Source organism: Tiliqua scincoides, chromosome 10 (genome assembly GCF_035046505.1).
Source record: "Tiliqua scincoides isolate rTilSci1 chromosome 10, rTilSci1.hap2, whole genome shotgun sequence".
Lineage (NCBI taxonomy): Eukaryota > Metazoa > Chordata > Lepidosauria > Squamata > Scincidae > Tiliqua > Tiliqua scincoides.
The window spans coordinates 20,545,877-20,553,826 of NC_089830.1; the positions used below are offsets into that span (position 1 = coordinate 20,545,877).

At 48.6% G+C, this 7,950-nt stretch overlaps 3 pseudogenes; all 3 read left to right on the forward strand.

The window, feature by feature from the left end:
• The first annotated feature begins 7,242 nt into the window (after positions 1-7,242).
• LOC136661752 (5S ribosomal RNA) lies at positions 7,243-7,359 on the forward strand (annotated as a pseudogene).
• A 29-nt stretch (positions 7,360-7,388) lies between these two features.
• Positions 7,389-7,511, forward strand: LOC136662052 (5S ribosomal RNA; annotated as a pseudogene).
• Positions 7,512-7,540: 29 nt separating this feature from the next.
• LOC136662021 (5S ribosomal RNA) lies at positions 7,541-7,663 on the forward strand (annotated as a pseudogene).
• Positions 7,664-7,950: the final 287 nt, after the last annotated feature.

The window sequence follows — 7,950 nt, forward strand, 5'->3', positions numbered from 1 at the left end:
AGGCTTGGTTAAACAACAAGGTCTTCAGGCCTCGCCGAAAGGTCTCGAGGGAGGGAGCCATTCTCAAGTCAAGGGGAAGGGAGTTCCACAACGTTGGTGCCACTACTGAGAAGGCCCTATTTCTTGCCGCCGCCCCACGTACCTCCTTAGGCGGCAGCACTTGTAAAAAGGCCTCCTCTGATGATCTGAGAGGATGAGCCGGATTGTACGGGAGTAGGCGATCTCTAAGATAAGCTGGCCCAGAGCAGTATAGGGCTTTAAAGGTCAAAACCAGCACCTTGAATTGGGCCCGGAAACGAATGGGCAGCCAATGTAGCCCCCGGAGAAGCGGGCTGACAGAGTCAAACCGCCTAGCTCCAGTGACCACACGGGCCGCCGCATTCTGCACTAATTGCAGTTTCCGAACCGTCTTCAGGGGCAGCCCCACATAAAGCTGTATTTAGGGATATTCACGATTCCTTCGTTCTGAGAGATCTGGTTCCTTTCACAATGAATGTGACACAGGGCCAGATCCTCTCCAACTTTCCAGCACTGGTGCGGCCTCAATGCAGCTCTGAGGCAAAGGAACGTATGTTCCCATAAATTGAGGAGACTTCTGTGGCTGTCTCCCCACCACAGGATGCAGTGCGTGCCCCTATGGTACAGTTGCACCAGCACTGGAAAATTGGATAGGATTTGGCCCACAGTCATTCATGGAAGACACCTGTATTGCATGTGCAACATACATGTGCATGTATAGACTCCAAAGTTTCCTTAACAATACAACTGTTGGCAAAAAAAATACTATTTCTCCTCCTCACCTCTAATAAACACAATTCAGGAGAGACGTCAAGAAACAAGGGAAGGCTTAAGAGATCTAAGGCCAGGCCGTCTTCCATGCTCTGCAATAGTGCAGTGGCTGAAATAAATCTCTGGGAGAACTGCCAGTTTGTAAATAATCATTAAAATTCACTTCCTTATCATAAGACTGGATGGCAATCAAAATTACCCCATTTTTAAAACTTGATCAAAGGAGCATCCAGGAAATGGCAGATCTGTCCCAAAAGGTAGCAGGGTGGATAGGAAGCCTGTGTCAGGGTTCCCCCTCTCCCTGGGGACCTGAACGTACCAGGGCAGGGGTCCCAGAATGCAGAGACCAGCAGCCAGGGCCCCATACTGAATCAGTGGACACCATGGGCTGGGCCAGGTGCTCTTTATCAATCCCTCAGGCAGGAAGGGGAGGGATAAGAGGAAGTGGGAAGCCCCATAAGAGGTGGGAGGCCCGTGAAGACAGGCAGGGCAGAAAGAGAAGCAAGGCAGGAGGTTGTGCAGGCAACAGCTCTAATCCAAGATCCAGGGCAAACCAGCCACACCAGGGAGGAGGACCAGGGTGCCTTAACCCCCTCCCCCTGAGCAAGTCTGAGGTTGCTTGCTGTGGCATACCTGTCTCAAACCCCTACAGCCTTGTTAAGGCTAGACTTGTTAAACATACAGAAGGATAAGCCTTACTAAGGAAGGATCAGCATGGCTTTGCATACAGAAATCTTGCCTTGCCAACCTTTCAGAATACTTTGATGTATTAAACTGCAGGTAGGATGTTCACTACCAATCACAAGGAAGATGTGCAAAGATTGGCAGATTCCTAACGCTTTCTATTATACTTTTCTAAGATCTGAGTCTGCGTCAGGTAACTGCAGCATGCAGTGCTTTTAAAGCATTTTTACGGAGTAAAACAAAGTACATTTTCCCTTGGTAAAGATATCAACACACCCTGGGACCTTGCCAGTCTTTGCAGCTGATTTTTTATTAGCATTTGCATTTTCACAGCTGCGTTTGATCTGCTCATTGGGGAATTTTCAAAAGCATCTGTCTGGCATCTCTGGAAGCAGAATACTGAACGAGATGGGCCTTGATGGAACTCGGTGCTACAAATTTGGTCATCAAACAGTAGTTGAGATGGCTTTGAACAGGATTGCACAAATTTGTGAAGGCTCGGTAATAACACCTCTGTGTTTGAAAGCACTGTATAAATAAGTATCAAATGCTTGGCATGAACAATGGGTAGAGGTGTCTGAAAATGGTTTTATTTTATTTTATTGCAGATTTTGTGATTTAAAAAAAAATGAAAAAAGACAGAAACAGAACATAAGAACAGCCCCACTGGATCAGGCCATAGGCCCATCCAGTCCAGCTTCCTGTATCTCACAGCGGCCCACCAAATGCCCCAGGGAGCACACCAGATAACAAGAGACCTCATCCTGGTGCCCTCCCTTGCATCTGGCATTCTGACATAGCCCATTTCTAAAATCAGGAGGTTGCACATAGTGGTGCAGAAACATAGTGGTTGCAGAAAGTGGTGTTGTGTGTTTTTATTCCAAGTTCTCATTCCAAGTTTGTATTTTTATTAAGTTTAAATCCTTTCAAAGCAGTAACATGTCTAGGGTGTGGCAAGTGGGAATATCTGCCCTGGGCAGTGTCGTGAAGGGGGGTGTCGTGTGCAAACTCTCCCATATTCTACCAATGGTGCATTTTTCTACCAGTTTCAGGGGACCTCCAAAAGGAGATAAATGCTTGCAGAAAAAAATTCAAGGTGTTTTCATATACTTGAAACAGAGGTGTTACAAACGTGCAACACTAGAAGGAAGGGGAAATCAGTGTTTTGCAATACCACCCAGGACGCTGATGTGTAGATCTGTTTGGATAGAGGTGCAATTTCAGTGCTTGCCATGGGTGCCATTTTCCCTAGATACACCACTGTTTAAAAGTATACTAGGTAGGCGATATAGGTGTCAGAAGACACTATGGATGATGGACTCTCCTGTTCCCTGCTTAGAAGGAATTTCTGACCAGGCCTGGCAAGGGTGCAGGTCAGGCATGAAGCATTCAGGACCATGGATAGCTCCCATGGGACTGGATGCAAATACAGCCCATGGTATCTACCACCAGGCTGTCTATCTAGCAAGCATGGCAATTAAGAGTATTGCTTCTGCACTGGTATGGAGCCAGTTGCAATCTTTTCTTGCCATTGATAGCTTGGGTTACAGCTGTCTATACTTTTGGTAACACCCCAGTTGAATGACTGCAGTGTGCGATATATGGGGCTGCCCTTGAAGACCGTTCCGTCAGAAACTGCTGTTTAACAAAGCAGTGACTGGGATACCAACAAGGAGCAAGCACAGGGTGCATAACTCCCCCTATCAAAAAAAAAAATGTCACTGGCTCTTAGTTAATTTCTTGGTCACTTCCAATATGCTAGCCTTGATTTTTGCAGGCCTACATGGCTTAAGACCACAGCACCTTGAGACTGTGTCTCACCGACTTGTCCAGGTATTGATTGGTCTCTGACAATTGAAGAAAAGGAGAGGGCAGGGAGACTTAAGCCCAGTGAGGTTTTGGCCCAATGAGGAGCTGATTTGCAATGGGAAAAAAAAATTAGCACCCCCATGGAGATTCCTGCCTCCAACATAAAAGGGGGGGGGGAATAGAGTCAGGTCTACTTGCTGCAACCACTAGTCTTCATTGCCCTCCAGTGCTGCGAAAGGGAATGGAACCTGATGTCTCCCTCACCTTCTAAAAGATGGATCCCATGCACAGGAGCTGTGACAGACAATAACATAACACACCCAGCACCTAGTCATGGAAGTGTTGTGAGGGAAAGAGAGGCTGCTTGTGGACTGAAAAGTCATGCAAGCCTTTGTGATAATAGCAGTCTCTTACTAGAGTGATGTCTTGAAATCAGTGGTATGGGGCCCACTAGTGGTACCTGCCGGTATGGCAGGTTGTACTTAGCTCTATAAATTTTTTGGGAGAATGAGGACCCACCATAAAGGAAGGTGAAGCAGGCTGCTTCACATAGCAGATGGGGGGGGGGGGCATGGATCACATCTACTTCCTGATTGGTAAGTGAACTTGTTTAGTAACCTTACAGTTGCATATAAAGAGAGCCAAGTTCTTAATTTCAAATTTGCTCCCCAAAGCAGCTATAAAGAAGGCGGGGGGGGGGGGGGAATTTAATGGAAAATGAAAAGAAGGGGAGAATTTAAAGTAGGAAGGAACTGGGGTGTCATTTTAATAGGAGGAAAGAGAAGGGGACTGAAGGAAGGAGGGTCCCTATTGGCATTTAGCCCCAGGCAGCAAAATGGTTTGGGCCAGTACTGAGTTTTGCTTGACATGTGTTTGGAGTGTCACTACCACCGCAGGGAGCACAAAGCACTGTTTTACTTGGCCTGTGCCCACCGAAAGTGGGGGGGGGGGAGCCAGGCCAACAGTGTGCTGGAAGAACTGGTGTACCTGCGTGGAGTCCCAGACCACCAGCTCCATGAGAGGTTCAGGTTTGGGAAAGAAGGAGGGAAGGTGTTGAGTGGGGGAGAAATCAGGTGGTAGTAGCAACTGGAAAAAACTCTCCCTTGCTGTGTGGCAAGCCACCCCTCATTCCCCCATGCCACAGCCGTCCCTGGAGCCCCTGAAAAGTGGTGTTTGCAAAAGTAGGACAGGTCTGGTGTAGAGACCATTCCTGATCTCTCTCCTCATGTGGCTAAAGAAAAGCCATGAGAGAGAGACCAGCATGGAACCAAAGAAGAGAATCAGCTCTTTCTAGGAATTATAATTAATAAAAAATACACTGCCATCCATTTATATAGTAGTTGGCAACCTTCAGTCTCGAAAGACTCTGGTATCGCGCTCTGAAAGGTGGTTCTGGAACAGCGTCTAGTGTGGCTGAAAAGGCCGATTCGGGAGTGACAATCCCTTCCACACTGGGAGCAAGTGCAGTCTGTCCCTGGCCTGTCTCCCTGGCTATGGGCCTTCCTTCTTTGCCTCTTAGCCTCAGACTGTTGGCCAAGTGTCTCTTCAAACTGCGAAAGGCCATGTTGCACAGCCTGCCTCCAAGCGGGCCGCTCAGAGGCCAGGGTTTCCCACTTGTTGAGGTCCACTCCTAAGGCCTTCAGATCCCTCTTACAGATGTCCTTGTATCGCAGCTGTGGTCTACCTGTAGGGCGCTTTCCTTGCATGAGTTCTCCATAGAGGAGATCCTTTGGGATCCAGCCATCATCCATTCTCACGACATGACCGAGCCAACGCAGGCGTCTCTGTTTCAGTAGAGCATACATGCTAGGGATTCCAGCACGTTCCAGGACTGTGTTGTTTGGAACTTTGTCCTCCCAGGTGATGCCGAGAATACGTCGGAGGCAGCGCATGTGGAAAGCATTCAGTTTCCTCTCCCGTTGTGAGTGAAGAGTCCATGACTTGCTGCAGTACAGAAGTGTACTCAGGACACAAGCTCTGTAGACCTGGATCTTGGTATGTTCTGTCAGCTTCTTGTTGGACCAGACTCTCTTTGTGAGTCTGGAAAACGTAGTAGCTGCTTTACCGATGCGTTTGTTTAGCTCGGTATCGAGAGAAAGAGTGTCGGAGATCGTTGAGCCAAGGTACACAAAGTCATGGACAACCTCCAGTTCATGTGCAGAGATTGTAATGCAGGGAGGTGAGTCCACATCCTGAACCATGACCTGTGTTTTCTTCAGGCTGATTGTCAGTCCAAAATCTTGGCAGGCCTTGCTAAAACGATCCATGAGCTGCTGGAGATCTTTGGCAGAGTGGGTAGTGATAGCTGCATCGTCGGCAAAGAGGAAGTCACGCAGACATTTCAGCTGGACTTTGGACTTTGCTCTCAGTCAGGAGAGGTTGAAGAGCTTTCCATCTGATCTGGTCCGGAGATAGATGCCTTCTGTTGTGGTTCCAAAGGCCTGCTTCAGCAGGACAGCGAAGAAGATCCCAAACAAGGTTGGTGCAAGAACACAGCCCTGCTTCACGCCGCTTCGGATGTCAAAGGGGTCTGATGTAGAGCCATCAAAGACAACAGTGCCCTTCATGTCCTTGTGGAAGGATCTGATGATGTTGAGGAGCCTGGGTGGACATTTATATGGCACTTTGCAAAGCATGAAAAGGGAAGGTCTCTGCCCTGAGGTGCTTACAACCTTGCCCCACTGCCCTGTGTGTAATAATAATAATATATAATATACAGTATTTATATACCGCCTTTCTTGGTCTTTATTCAAGACTTTATTCAAGGCGGTTTACACAGGCAGGCTTATTAAATCCATGCAGGGATTTTTACAAATTGAAAGAAGGTTCTCTCTTTCAAGAACTACCACCACATTCAAGGTGTTACACTCCGATCTGGTTTAACATTCTGGCCTCCATCCTCCCACGCTCCAAGCAGATGGAACAGCTCAGCTGCAGCTTGCCAGCTGCTTCAAGGTCGCACGGTGCTGGTGGCCTCGAACTGGCGACCTTGTGGATGTTAATCTTCAGGCAAATGGAGGCTCTACCCTCTAGACCAGACCTCCTGCCCACTTACACTGTGTGTAAGTGATATTCACAAAAGAGAAACTGTGGTTCCAACAGGGTAAGAAGCCCAATCATATTTTAAGGCTTTATGTAAGATCAGTCTTTCGGTCATTCACCTGAGGACCATTAGAGGGCGCCAACCGTACATGGTATAAGATTATTGCAGGCACCTCTGAAATGGAAATCATCTCCAACCATCAATATAGCTTCTTGTAACTGGAAAGTGCCAGTCGCTGCAGGGTACAAACCTCATGTGCCATCTAACAGCCCAAACCTAAAGTAACATTGTGCTGGCAAACGCCCCCCTGCACCGGTTCCCAAATGCGGCAAACATACCATAAGGCACATGTGCACCTATTTGAGAGCCAGCTGTAGCCTGCTGGTGCCAGTTCTCATCCCCGCACTAACTAGAGCAGGTGAGTTTGTCCTGGGTGGTGAAAGGGGTGGGAGAGGGTGGCAGGAGGGGTTCTGGGGGTGGGGAGGGTTTTTTCTGGGAGGGAGGAGGACAGAACGGGGGATGGATCAGGTCCAGGAGGGGGCAGGATTGGCAGCAACAGCACATGATGTATCCTACCCCGCAATTCCAGGCCTCAGAGCCCTACACTGGCTTCTCAAATTTGCACCACCAAATAGCTGGCACAGATCCAAGTAGACACATAGGGCAGGCTGGGGTGTAAAATAACCCCTTAAACCAGCCATTTTCAATCACTGTGCCGTGGCACACCGGTGTGTCGCGAATGGTCCCCAGGTGTGCTGCGGGAATTTGGGAGAGGGTCATTTATGAGTAGGGCCATTGGGGATGTGAGCCTCCCATTGATAACATGGTGTGCCTTGTCAATTGTCAAAAACCTTATGGTGTGCCTTGACCATCTTAATACCTTGCCAGTGTGCTGTGAGATGAAAAAGGTTGAAAATCACTGCAACTGTTACCCTGCAGATGCCCGATCTCATCTGATCTTGGAAGCTAAGCAGGGTCAGGCCTGGTTAGTACTTGGATGGGAGACCGCCTGGGAATACCGGGTGCTGTAGGCTTATACCATAGTCTTTCAAGACTGAAGGTTGCCAACCATCTCCCTATACTGAACACTATCTCCCGATCTTGTCTGAGCTCGGAAGCTAAGCAGGGTCAGGCCTGGTTAGTACTTGGATGGGAGACCGCCTGGGAATACCGGGTGCTGTAGGCTTATACCATAGTCTTTCGAGACTGAAGGTTGCCAACCATCTCCCTATACTGAACACTATCTCCCGATCTCATCTGAACTCGGAAGCTAAGCAGGGTCAGGCCTGGTTAGTACTTGGATGGGAGACCGCCTGGGAATACCGGGTGCTGTAGGCTTATACCATAGTCTTTCAAGACTGAAGGTTGCCAACCAACCAAACTGAAGTGACCTCCAGCCTGCTCCTAACCTGCATTGGATACAGCACAGGCCATGCAGCCTACCAGTGCAGGTTAGGATTGCACTGTAAATAGGCTGGTAGACAAGTGTTGTGTGTGTGTGGGGGGGGGGGGGGGAGAGGCATCAGTTGAGCTGCACTTCTGTACCAAGGATGTTAAGAGACCATCAGGCAGTTCTGGAATCTAAGTTTGGGTTGTCAGGACTTCCAGAGTAGCATTCTTGGAAA